This window comes from Cyanistes caeruleus, chromosome 18 (genome assembly GCF_971803275.1).
Source record: "Cyanistes caeruleus chromosome 18, bCyaCae1.hap1.1, whole genome shotgun sequence".
NCBI classification, from domain to species: Eukaryota; Metazoa; Chordata; class Aves; order Passeriformes; family Paridae; genus Cyanistes; species Cyanistes caeruleus.
Genome location: NC_141718.1, coordinates 6,259,278 through 6,273,126, shown reverse-complemented (window position 1 = coordinate 6,273,126; position 13,849 = coordinate 6,259,278). Strand labels below are relative to the sequence as shown.

The following is a 13,849-nucleotide window of genomic DNA, read 5'->3' as shown; positions in this document are numbered from 1 at the left end:
GGAAACCAAAAAGAAAAGAGTTTGGAGGCAAAAATTCCTTCACCATTTTCTTATTCATGGAGGCAAGTATTTCTAAAAGACTACCTGGGGGATCTCAACCCTTAATGTCACTAGAATTAATGAAAACTGTGATGCCAAGATGTCACGCATGCTTGGAAAATTCCAACCGGACTCTTCTGATGGGTTTTTAATATTTGAGACTGGGGAGCAATCACAGCTCCAGAGAGCTGTAATGATGAATGGCTGAGGGACAGTGAATATAACGAGGGAAAACACAAATTGAACAGCTGCATTTCATAAAGAAACAATAAAACCGTGCATAGCAGTTTTTGTTTTTTAATTTAGTGCAATGTTTAAAGAGACATTCTGATACCCAGTAAATTATGCTCACATATCCTCTGTTAACGATTACTCTTTAATAAGATCAAGCTTCCAGCAGAGTAGGGTACTTGTCTCCTGGTTCCCTGGAATGCAGGGCAGGGCTAAGCCCCAGCAATCCCAGTTGGGCCCTGGTGTTCCTGTGTTTGAGTCCAGGCTGCTGCACACTAACAGAGCCATCCTGCTGTCCCCTGAACCAGACATGCCACAGCCACTGCCCCGTGTGCTGCTAAACAAACTGCAGCATGGATCCTTGAAGGAAGCCTTTCCTCAGCTGCTGCTGTGCAGAGATGATTCATTCATTCAGCATTACTCAGCTCAGGTTAGCAGCCAAGAAGCCAGAGTTTATTGAGTGCACCAACTCAAAGCCGAAATTACATTTATTTCTTGTAGTAAATCAAGAACAGACCAAACTAAGACAGACAACAGGACTGTGGCTAAAGCCAAGCAGTGAAATTTGGAGGACACAGCCTGACACTGCTTTACTTCAATTTCCTTCCATAAGGAGGGCGGTGATGGCTTTCATTGTGTGATGATGGCCAAGGCTGAACACAATGGCCTTCAGCCTTGACCATCACCTCACCCATGACTACAGCATCACCCACCCAGCTTCTGCACAGAGACCAGGCAGGCTGGACACAAAGGTTTCAGCCACCCATTGATCCCAATTAGACACTGGTTCTATTGCATTGAAATATCCCATCAGTGACCCTGCGGCACCAACAGCCCTGAGGCAGCAGCTCAGGAGAGCAGGAGCGCATCTTCTGCAGCACATCAATTTAAAGAGGGAAGATGAAGTGCCATCCTTGGATCTGGAGGCAAAGGGGAAACTGTTTTTAAATCCGGCACCACTAAATACAGACTCACCACGCAAGCATACCACTTTTATGGACTAGACACTGGTGAAAAACACTATTTTTGCTAGCACTTCTTTTGTCCTCTTTAGTAACTCAGCCACATCAGTCAGCGACCCACTGCAGCACCGAGCAAAAATCCCCAGGTCACAGCAAGACGCCAGTGAGTCAGTGAGACACTCCCTGTGTCGGAGCCCCAGGCAGGCTGGTTGGGGCTGCAGAGGTAGAACCAGCACAGAACCACATCCTGCCCTGCAGCAAACCCCACCACACTGCCACAGCCCCGGCCCTGCTGCCAGCAACCCGCTCTCAAAGCCACCTCCAACCCTTCAAAGAAAGCTTCAAGTTCTCCACCGCTTTTAATTAGAGCTCATAAAGTGCACCAGGTTCTCAAGTTTTTAATCACATAAGCTTTGTGAATTTATTAGCACGACAGCAGACAGCATCAGACAGCATAAGAAAAGGAATTAAGAGTATTTGCAATCCTTTTGCTACTTCTGTTCAAATGTTGATCGTTACATGCCGAGAGACTCACAGGGCTCAGCATTACCATGTTACAGGAGCCACTGTGCTCTCAAATCAAAGGCTAAAGGCTTAAATCAAAATCAGAGTGCTAGGTGCTATAAAAAGGTTGGGGAACAAAAAGTAGCTTCTGTCAAGTTCTAAGCAGACACGGGCAGCAAATAAAAAGGAGACATCAGAAGCTGTCACATATTTCTCATTTAACCTCAGGCAAATTGTTTACTATTTGCCTCAATTTCCTATCTCTAAAATCTAACTGATAATACTGACTGCAGTCAGAGCTCCCAAGCTCCAAGCCTTAGCTAATACACTCCATTTCTAAAAATTAAAAATAACATTTCAGTCGAGTAGCTATTCATATTTGGTTTACAAAAGGATCTGTTGATTAGTCAGGTAACTCTTGAACTGTAAACCAGTCTTTTATCAGCAGAATTTTCTCCCTGAAGTTAATTATTAAGCTGGACACACTAACCAAAAGTAGTATCTTATTTCAGAAGCAATATTTAATATTGCATATGAAGTGCAGGTACTTTCCCCGGTCCTTAACTACAGCAGCATCTGTGACAAAACCAGTGCACATCAATCTGCTGTTATACTGGAAAAGCTGCATTCTAGATTTGGCTCAATACACACATCAGGAGACAGAGATTTAAATCACCAGAAACCTCACTCTTCAGATAGCTTGTTGGATTTCTGAGACTGAAGAGCTTTTTCTGGCTCATATATGTAGTAAGCGAAGTATAGCCAGGAAATTACTCACTTTTGAGGACAGGTCTTTTTTAACCCAAGCCAGAGAAGGTCTGGAGCCTTATTTCAGATGACAAGCAATTAAAAACCAAACCAACCCTTCCCCACAGCACTTGCAAGAAGCCAACCCTAGAGCACAGTAACTGGAGCCAGTTTTGCAAGATACTTTCTGAAAGGTGGAAATTTGGCTATGCTCCCAATCTAATTTTTTCCCCTAAATTTTGCTCACATGAAAACTGCAAACACACCGAGACAGGTGTCCCCCACCTTTCCATAAAAAGGTTGTCTCCAACCCCTTGTACAAGACAGTTAATTTAGTAAATTCACTCTACTCCAGTTTTCTCTCACTTCCCTCAGACAGTTCACAACAGCTTCTGTGTTACAGAAAACATCTCCTGTAGCACTTCAAAATTAAGGATGTTGTGCAGGTGTTAATTACTGGCATGGATGGCCAACACAGGCCCAGATAACACCACCACAGGGCAGACACACACAGGTCACCTGCTGCCGTGGTCACAGGCTCTCCAGAGCAAAGATTAGCGTCAGCCAGAATAGGGCAAAGGCTGTCCAAAGTCAGTTTGATTGACATTCTCCTTAAAAACCCTGGCTTAATACCAACGTTGAAAATAGCTTGGATTAACACAGCAGAACTGTTCAATCAGGTACCGATGGTACCAAAAAACTCAACAGAAACATTAGCTGAGAGTAAGAAGATAAACTTCTGAGAAATAAATCAAACTTATTTCCTCAGAAGGCTCATTTCCATTTCTAACAAAAATAATTCACAGTGTAAGGGACACTTGGGTGCAGGCCAGTCTCACTGACTTCCTGAACCTACAGGTGGAGATTGAGGAATCAGATTCAGCAGCAGGATCTAGCAGCACAAGATTCTGAACATCACTTTCTGCTGACTGGAAAAGGGGGGAGCCATACAGAAAACAGACTTCAAGAACAAAAAGGCAATGGGGGGATGCTTCTTCCTCTACTGAGCTCCTCTTCTTTCCTGGCTAACCAGAGCCACGAGCACCCCAAACAGCTCAAACCCTTCCCTGCTGCACTCCCACACCATTTGAGACAAGCGCCCTGCTACTGCTCCAAGAAATAAAAGGAAGTTTTGAGAGTATGTGGTGGTAGGCAATGCAATAAAGTGAAAAGCTGCTGTTGTGAGCCCTGGTGGACCCCTCAGCCTTCACATTTGTGCCAGAAAGAGTTTAGACAAGCAGGCTTGGTGTGGTCATTAATCATGATCACCAGCAGAGCAGGTTCCACACCAGAGGGACGACCAGTGAGGCAGAAGTAGAATTTCACTTGGAAAGAAAGGGACTACCCAGACCACAAAAGGCAAGCAAAGAGGTACAAGGCAACAGGAGTAATTGAAATACAAGTGCCAAGTGAAAAAGAAAGCTTGAAACACAAAGCCCAGCAGAAAGTATAAAAGCACATTTTGAGCAGGCAAGACCACAGAATTGTGCTTAAGGACTGCACCCCTTGTTTTCTGCTCAATACAGAAACACACAATGCATCCCCACATTTGACCTGCGCAGTATTACTTTAAAACTGCTCCCACCAGTTAATTCTACAGCCAAAATCTCACCAGCCAGTTCTAATCCTTTTAAATGGTGGGGGATTTCTGCTGATCTTCTATATCTGGGGATCAAACCAGCAATGCAGAAACAGGAGGGGAAAAAAATGAGTTTAGTTTGATTTAGCACTGGGATATTTTGTATTGAGCAATGAAGTAAATGTGACATAGCTTTAAAATAAAATCCATAATGCTCTTCACTGCAAGCAACTTGGGAAGCCTTCTCTAAGCATTAATAAGGGCAAAAGGATCTTATTTTACAGACCTTTCCCTTTATGTTTTCCCAGCTCGGGCTTACGTGAGCTTAGGAAATCTCTGCTAGAGACTTGGATAAAAGGTCTCATTTTCACACTATTTTCCACCTAGAAATGGTGCTAGAACACAAACCTACTCTGCTTCTACCTGCAGTTCTGAGCACCTCAGAAAGGGAAGCTCTGATATAAAGAACACGATGCTGCCTGCCCAGGACTGAGGCAGGCTGCAAAGGGGAAGGTTCCAGCATTGGCAGTGGGAATTTCATTGTGGATATTTTAGCTCCAGATGTAGTAGAAATAACCCCAAGCCTCCCCACTTAAAACACTTCCAGATCTGTCAGTAACTTCTAGAGTAACTGGGCTTTTTTTTGCACAGATCTCCTGTGCACTGAAATGTCAAAATTGAAAATAATTGAGACCACATGAAATAAGTAGGATTTAATAACAACTGTCAAGAGAACAAAATTAATAGTCTTCCATTTCCACATTTCTATAACGAAAACTTTAATTTCTGGAAGAGCAGAGCCTCCCTGGTGTATCTGATCTGCTTCATTAGTTGCCAGTTTGGAATCGATGCGATCAGCCCATGGCAGGTTCTGTTATTTAAAGATGTGAATCAACACAGCAGCCCATGGTCCTCCAATGGCTACAAGAACTCCAAGATCCCAGGCACAGGAAAACACACATTAAACTGCAGCTCGACACACTGGTCTCGTGGGACATTCGGGTGCTGCTCGTGACGCAAGCCCGGCTGCAGCTGGACTTTGCCCACTGACAGTTCAAAAGCCGACTGCCAAGTCACTTGTGAGGTTTACTGACACTGCAAACTGGACTGAAGTCTGATTTAGAAACACTGCTCAGCAAGTTTGGGGATACGCTTTTAAGTAATTACACAAACAACCCCGCAGAATCAATCTAAAATTCAGCTCCACAGTCCAAACCAGGTTTTTTTTGGTTTCTAAATGGTATAGTTCCAAGACTATGAGGACTTTGATGCAATTCAGCTGTGGGGGACAGCATGCCAACAAAGCACATCTGTCACTAATAAAAATAACAAAATGGAGCCTGGGTAAGGCCTACCTTTACTACCCTACCAACTTCCACTCATTCCTACCAAGTTAGACTATTAATAGTACCATCAATTCAACAATAAACTAAATACTTTTAATAGCTGTATGAGAAAGTTTACCAAACAAGCAACAAATGGTGCAAGGGCAGCTATTTTACCAGAGCAGCAGAAAAAAGCCTTAGAAAACACATGCATTGCTGTGCTACTCAGTCTTGTGTGTTTCTTGCAACTAACACAGACAGCTTCATTCATCACCAAAGTCATTCTCAGGATGATTTGGGAAGCTCCCTCTCCCCATTTGGGGGAATGGCATAGATACAAAGACTGCAAAAACACAGTGGACCAAGGCATGGGAGGGGACAGTGATGGGCTGAGTGAAGTCAATGCTCTGAGCCATGGGGCCATCGGGGAGCTGCAGCAGCCAAAATCACACCTCTGAGATCTGGCAGAAACAGAAACACTGAGGATGTTATTCAGAAGCAGCAAACTTTCATGCACTTCTCTGTGGTTGGAGTCAAGAGAGCTTGACATGTGTAACCCTGGGATAAAAGACCATGTTCCTCATCTGCTCTCCCCTCCCGACCCAGCTGTAGGAACTGGGAGCAACACACAGGAAACAGGGATGTGCCTTGAGAGGAGGTTGAGAATGGCACATTGCAACATGAAGTCTTTCCCATCACTCAGCTCACACTGCAGACTGTCACACATAATGTACCACCTGAATTTGAAATCAATTTCTCATCCGCAACTCTCCTCTGACATTTCAAATTCTTATTTTTTCATCATGTGAAAAAGGCCAGTAATTGCATGAGGGAAACTCCTTCAGCTGCAGGCATGGCAGGGAAATCAATTAAAATGTTCTAGTTTCACTTAGGGAAGAAGGGTCATTCTGCTTTATCCACCTTAGCACAGGAGTGAGTGCAGAAACCACAGTGAACCCAGCAGGACAGACACTGCCATTAGGAAGCGCTGACAGCACAATGCAGCTGCCATCCACAGCACTCAGAACTGAAATCTCTTTTCTTGTAAAGAGGTTTGGTAGCACACAAATCAACATAACATCACTTTCTGCTTCCATAAGTAATGTTTTTTGCATCTCTCAGCCGAGTTCCCAAGTTCCCCCATCAGACTGATTCATATATGGTAAACCTAAACAGACTGAGAATCGTGCCTGGCAATTTCACTTCCTCCCCAGTTCCTACCCCTTATGGTATTCCTACTTAACTAGAAATACCAGGTCTCTCAGGCATGCTTCTACCAATTTGGCTTCTTCCCCACAAACTGCAGGCAAAGAAGCACATTCACCCCCACCTGAAAGCAGAAATACGCTGCAAGAGCTGCTGGTAGTGGGGTTTTGTTTAGATTACATGCACACATGTGTAACTGGGCCATAAACAAGAGGGAGTTTGAACCTCTGGGAAGTCTTTCACATGGCTTTGGAAATGCACACATTGAGGACCTGAAGCACAACTCCTGCAGTTTGGGGTTAATGATCTTTCATTCCTTTTTGTCCATCACCTTTGCTGTGCAGACCCTTGGGGCACAGCTCTTAGGGAGGCTGAGTAAAACAGGACCCGGTCAAGCAGGATTTAGCACAGCACTAACCTCACTGGGATCTCCCACAGCAACTGAATACTCCAGTATTTATTTATCCACTTAAATGTATATTTTGAGCCAGCATCTGCTTTAAGAGATGTACACATACGTAAGTCAGCAGCAGGAAATTGGGTCTTCTGGGAGATCATTATCTCTCGGTGCTGGCAGAGAGGATCCCTTTGAGAAAAGCAGCAGATCCTAGAGCATTATGCCAAGCACTGATGATGCTGGTGATGCACCTACAAGAGGTGCCTCATTCCACCTGCACAGCTGTGATGAGGGGTAAGTAATGCCTGCTGTCCCCAACCACATGTAAACACCTCCTCCTCCCCAGGCTGCAAACCCAGGACTCATCTGTGAGGAAACAGCTCCTTTCTCTCCCACTGCTTTGGATACAGGAACTGACTCATCCATAGCAGGGGTTTCTCCCCCCTTTTTCCTCATTCCAATGCAGATATGAAAAATAATAGTCTTCATTTCAATATTTAATCATATGCTTCATTTAATAATGAGTCCAAGAATAATTTAATCCTGGCTATCAACATAAAAGAGATATTGTTCTTTTCGCTTGATTATGTACTAAAATAAAATCCCCTTCTGCTCTCCAGCTTCTCACAGGCCAGAGTTTTGCTCGTTCTAACTTATAATATAAACACAAATTACTTCATAGAGTTGATTACACACACAACACCTTGACCTGAATTTGGAAGAGGGACACAGGATGCTTCTCCTAGCAATTTCACCTGCCTAATTACAAATGCTGCTGTCTCCCTTGAATGAACAAACTCACTTATGAAACAGAGAAGGAGCTGACATTTCATGGCACATCGCCTCGTGCCTCAGTGAAGAAAAACACATCACGTGCCACGGATTTCTGGAAGCATCACCACTCCCTTATGGTATGTGATCTCTTGCCAGGAATAAATAGGACAGAGTCCAGCACTGGAATCACATAACATTTGGCTCGCACATCATTTTTCTGTTATTGCGCATTATTATACCAAACGCACTGTTCAGGTATTGGCCACTCTGGAAAAATCTCATTAGCTATGAAAAATCTGGACTTAAGTATGAGGTGATTAATAATACAGAATGCCTTGCTTAGATACCCAGTGAAAACTTGAAAAGAGTCCAAACTTCTGAAGAGGGCAAGTGCTTTTGCATATTACCTTTATGTAATTTAAATGATCCCCCAAAATGTGCTCTTTCAAGGACAAATGGCGTCTGTTCTCTGTACATTTGGTAATGCTTTAGGAATGACCTCCAAACATTTTGAGCTTCTATAAAGCACAATAATGAAAATGCTGTTATTTTGCATTAAATATTTCAACAAAAAAATCACTTCTATCTTGGCAATATTCATGCGCCTAAACTCTCCACTTTGTTTTTCTCCAAAGACCTTTAACTTCAGCTTCTCCATTTTTTTCCATCTAAAACATTTCTGCTCAGTATTACATGTGTGCACTCCCACTCTTAAATCCTCCTTCCTCCTGTTTCTCATCGTGCAATACTTCCTTTGGAAACATTAAGTAGAATTTATCACTTATTTCTGGAAAAAGAAAGCGTTTAAAATTTGAATACAAGTCCTTCAGAGATAAAGCATCCCAGGTTAAATTTAATGATGTCCAAGGGAATACTATGCAAGTGATGAGCTGCCTGCTAATATGTCAGTGCTTTAGGGAAGAAAAATATCAATTAAATTTCATAGCATGCAACTACATACTGACCTTGAAAGCTATCTGTAACTTAGTTTAAACTTGAAAATTCAAAGCCTAAGTCAGAACTTCTGCCCTAATTGGTTTTAGCATCACTGAAGAAAGGCACAGTTCTGTAGAGACTACAGAAATACTAAGAGAATCAACCCGGGAAAAAGAAGAATTCCCCCAAATCCTATTAAGTGTTTAACCACGGCATTCGTGTGTGCATCTGGTCTACCCCTGCCAATCTTGGGTTCTGGCCATTGCTTCAAGATATATTGATGGTTCTTTCCTCTTTCAGCCTTTTGATAATGCTAAAATAACCCAACAGTCATGATAGCCCACATCTGCCAGCTCCACAGCAGTGTCCCCCCAGTGCCCGAGTGAGAGTTTCTGTGACTGAGCAGTTTATTACCAAAACAACAATCCAGCAGCATGAGCACAGCACACAAATAGCAAGAGCCACACAGAAGAAAGAAATCTGCTATTACTAGCTGCTCCACCACTCAAAGGAAACCCAAAAGGGAAATCTCTCACCTGCAACCAGACTTCATCTTAAACCCTCTCCCACAGCAGTGCCCTTTTCTAAGCAAGCTGCAATTCACACTGTGCCACATATTCTACTGCAATTCTAATGGCAGGGATTCTTTGGAGGGGTTTTCAATTATAATTTCTATCTGCACCGATCTAGCTTTCAGTCTGATATTTCACCATCAGGAAGAAATGACAGCAGAATATACACCTGTCTTCCCTATTACAGAGCTCAAAGCAAAGAAAAATACCCCATATACTTATTCAAAATAAACATACTTAATTTCATCAAATATATGTAAGCTGCATTTCCAGGCCACCAAACAGAAAAAGGAAAAGGAAGTAATTTTGTATTTACTGAAAACATCTAGAAAAGCATACTCCTTCCAGCTACAATCCAACTTGCCTTCTATAGAAGTTTCCAGACCACAGGCAGCAACAGCAGGACATAACTCATGTATCGTTGTTAGAGGACAGCCAAGCATGTCATCTCACTGACACTCCTCTGGACTTTGTATCAGTAACAAAAGATTTGAAATTCCTCCAACGGTTTTTGGAAGTTGAATTAAAATTTCTGATGCCTGAGCTGATGAAAAGGCACAACGCTGAAACAGCACAGCTCCTTCTCCCCAGCTAACAGCACTTATTCTGGCCAGACTGAGGTGGGAGCCATTTATTAACTGTGAGACTTAATGTGGTGACTCTTTTCAGGTGAGAAGCTCATTTACATAATGACCAGCAGCTGGTCACAGCACCTGGTGTCAGAACACCAGGTCAAGTGGCCGTAGTCAGAGCCATTAACCCTATCAGTTAACCCTTGAAAGGGGGGTTTTCTTCCCTTGCAGCTAGTGGAATATAAAATTGTGCACAATTAACCAGTTGTCCAAGTCAGCACTGAAATCCAGAGCGCTCTGAGATCCAGCTCAACTAAATTCTGAAGTTAAAAAACATGAGAAAATAAAAGGGTTCTTCTGATCAGGGCTCACAGACACATTTGTCTGAGACACTGTATGCCAGCTCAGCCTGTAGCTCAACAAACCTCTACCTGAAACTCTTCTAGCCCCAGACTGTGCTGAATTCTGCAGCAGCCTGAGGCACCTGGGGCATCCACATCCCATCAGACCCACAGCTATATACACATAAATACACACAGAGCTCTTTCCTCTGCTTTGAAACATCCTGCAGAAGCCAAAGCATGAACTCTTCCTGCAGAACAGCCTGGGCTCTGTGCAACACATGAGGTTCCTTCACCATGAAATTTGCTCTCAGACTTCTTAAAGTCTGAGTAATTATTTGGAGAGCAAAAGACAAATCAGACAGCTCCTAGCATCGTCTCAAGGATCCCAGGAGCAACAGAGCAGCTCTTTATTCATGGAGTGTGAGCACCAGGGCTCAGCTCAGAGGGAAGCCTGTGAGCAGACAGAGCAGGAACCCATTAGACTGAAAAGAGATGCCAGAAATCTGCATCAGAGGCTCAGGCAGATCCTCCTGGAGCAGCACTCCAGTCCAGCCCTGGCTCCTGCAGCCCTCAGATGGCTGCATCTTCTTTAAGTCTCTGTGTAACGGGATAAAATGAGATGCTGAGGTTCAATGACACAGCCCGAAGGGAATTAAGGTCTGACACATCCCTGCTTAGAGAGGATAGAGATAAGCCTGCAGAGAACTCTTACCTAGAGCAATGCCAACAGGCAAAGCTACCACACAGCTTTTGGGCTGGGCTGCTGCAGCATTTTGGGAAGAAGAAGATTTAATGTGAGCAGGCCTGGCCGATGTGGACAGGCAGCAGGGCTCTCCTGCCGAGTCAAGCTTTGCTCCCGGGGTATTTTCCCTGCATTCTTCAGGCTGGGGCCATGGAACATCAGCAACAGACTTCTTGCCATACAGATGTTCCTCCCCTAAGTCCCTGGTGGCAGCACACGGAGTCCAGCTTTGCTGACCCTCCAAGGTGAGGCTGCAACAGCTCCCAACCTGGGGCTGACAGCAGCTGTAAAACAAGAGGGGAGAGCTGGAAGTGGGGACAGGAGAGGGATGCTAAGGCACTAACAAGCCCAAGATAAGATACGTTTGTGGCAAAAATTTTTACAATGTAGTGTCTGATCACCTAGAGCTTTCACTTCAGGATTGTTTCCACTGCCTCTGGCTCAGGGAAGTAATGTAGCTTTGCTACAGTGAGTGAGCCATTAGCCTCCATGGAAAGTTCATTCCCTCATGCCCTAAAACTGCTATCAGGAAGGAATTCCACACCCTCCCCAAGGCACCCATCAAATTGTGCATCAAAAACAAAAGCCTCCCTGCAGCAGGAATCCAGTAAATTACACACAGGGGTTTTTTTGCACAGCTAGTTGTGTCTGGGATCAAACATTGGCATCTCAAACAGGACATTTCTTTGGAAACTACCTAACCCTTTGGAAGGGCTTTGGTCCAGGGGATATGCGGGGTGTCCTCAGCCTTAGAAGGTTTCTAGCACCAGCCTCAGGTATTTTTCCAGACCCTACACAAGCCCAGAAGGGGACAGATCCAGACCCTGCTCCTCAGCAGCACTTAAACACTTTCACCTCAGCAATATAACATTTAAAGTCTGGGTGCTTCTAAAACACATATTCAAGTTCCAACCCCCTTCTCCAATCACATTATCAGTTTTACCACAACAGGAAAAAAACCCCACAAAAACAAAAACCCCTTTGAGCATTTCATAACTGGGTGGGGGTTTAGTATCACTAAAGCCTCTCACTGGTTTTCAATACAGCTTTATTTTAAGAAAGCATCTATTATATGAAGCTTGGGCTTTGGCAGGCGGAGCAGAAGCCTGGCCAGTGCAGAGAAGGAGGACAATACTCAAAGTGCACTATTATTGTGTCACTTTTTCATATTTCTTAATACCAACTTAGTGAAAAAGTTTACTACTTACTGGAAGTTACTTAGCATATCTTCTACATTATTCTGCAGCCATGATACAGCCTCTCCCTTTCTGTCCTCCTACACAGACTTAGTAGAAACATTTTCTAGCAGTTCATCTGAGCCAGCTATTTAGTTTTTGCTTGGCAATATTTTCAACTAGAGGCAGGTCCAGCCTCCAGGAAAACAAGTTATGCAGCAAGAGGGTGGGACCCTATCAGAGAGCAAATAATAAAGTAAGTACTAAGTATGACCCATGAAAGGAAAACTAAGAGATATTGTTTCCATAATATTGTAAATTGAAAGTCACTGACACTGATGTAAAAGGTGAAATTCCTTGTGCAGTGTTTTTCATTCATTGGCCAGAGAGGTGGAAGGCCAGAGCCACATCCAGAAAAAAGTACACTGTCAAGGGCCAGCACCAAATCCAGCTGTGACCCACCATCAAAACTGCAGCCCAGGAAGATCAAGGAAAAGATGCTCTACCCAGCTCATAAACCTTCCACTAAGCCTTTGAGTAGGAAAAACTTCACAGCCTTTTTTTCCTCTGCTGCACTCAGGGTTCAATGGACCTAAAGCAGCTCCTCCATCAACCAGGGTCCTGCTGGTATGGATGAAGAGATATTGCTGTGCATTTATTGATTAACTTCCACCCAGCATTTTCCAGTTGCCTGAGAATCAATTTAATATCATTGCTGAGAGCAATGAGGATAAAAAAGCTGGATGGGTACCTTTGATCTACACAGTTTTACCAGGCACCAGCAGTTAAAGCATTGCTGAGTCTCTCCTTAAGACATTTTCCCCTCCTTGGAATTATTTTGCAGTTCATTCAATAAAGCAGCAAAACAATTTCCTGACAAACTAGGAAATGACTGTTGGACTGAATTCAAAAACTTCAGAAAATATTAGAAACAGAGATTTAACAGAAAGTGCTTGGAACCCACTGACCTTACAGACAAGTCAGACTGTCATTTCCTCAGCCATCAAACCCAACCTGCTCAAAGACTGCTGGGAGGGAAATAATCCTCACTGTGAGTCACGTTCCACTGCCTTCCACCTCAGACACACTTCCAAGTGCAAGTCTGAAGGAGCCACACACACAAAAACCCTCATCCACTATGACCCTGCCATAACACTTTGCTGCAAAGAAAATGCAATTGGTAGAAAATATATTTAAAAGTCTGAGCTGTGCAAGGAAGTCTCCACGGAGTAGGTGGGCAGGGGAATCACACCACCGAGTTCAACCTGCCATGGCAGACAAGTTCCTTCAAGTCCATGCCTACACTCTCCCTTGTGGAAGCAAGGGCAGGAACAGCAGCTCACCCACACAGAGCGGAGCTCCTCAGGGGAGCAGCTGCTCTGTCCTCAGCAGCAAGGCAAGCATGGCTGCAGACAATAGCTGCCCTTCCCTGCCTCGCTCCAACACCCTCCGTTTCCCCAAACACATCGTGCCACCCGTGCGCAGCACAATGCCCTCCACAAACTGCTCAGCCAAAACCAAAGCTGGGCAAGTTCCTCAATGATTAATGGTCCCGACTGCTTCTGCAGAACACACACCACTGACACCAAGAGAAAATCCCAGCAAAAAAACAAAACAAAACCCCCAAGAACCTAAGTGGTCAAAGCTTTATTTCACCTGCTGCAAATTAAAAACAACTACTCCTACTTATTTCAGCTCTAGCAGCTCACTCTCCATCTACTTTTGACTTGGACAAAGCAGTGTA

The 13,849-nt window shown here is 44.0% G+C and overlaps 1 protein-coding gene across 33 annotated transcripts in view; it reads right to left on the bottom strand.

Moving 5' to 3' along the window:
* FBRSL1 (fibrosin like 1) overlaps window positions 1–13,849 on the bottom strand; it is a 502,421-nt gene that overhangs the window by 458,153 nt on the left and 30,419 nt on the right. The window contains exon 1 of one of the 33 annotated variants that reach the window (XM_086856155.1): window positions 9,637–9,880. The exons of the other annotated variants lie outside the window; for them this stretch is intronic. The gene's annotated coding sequence lies outside the window, so the exon portion shown is untranslated. Of the gene's footprint in view, window positions 1–9,636; window positions 9,881–13,849 lie in introns of those variants that run through there. 33 annotated transcript variants of the gene reach the window in all.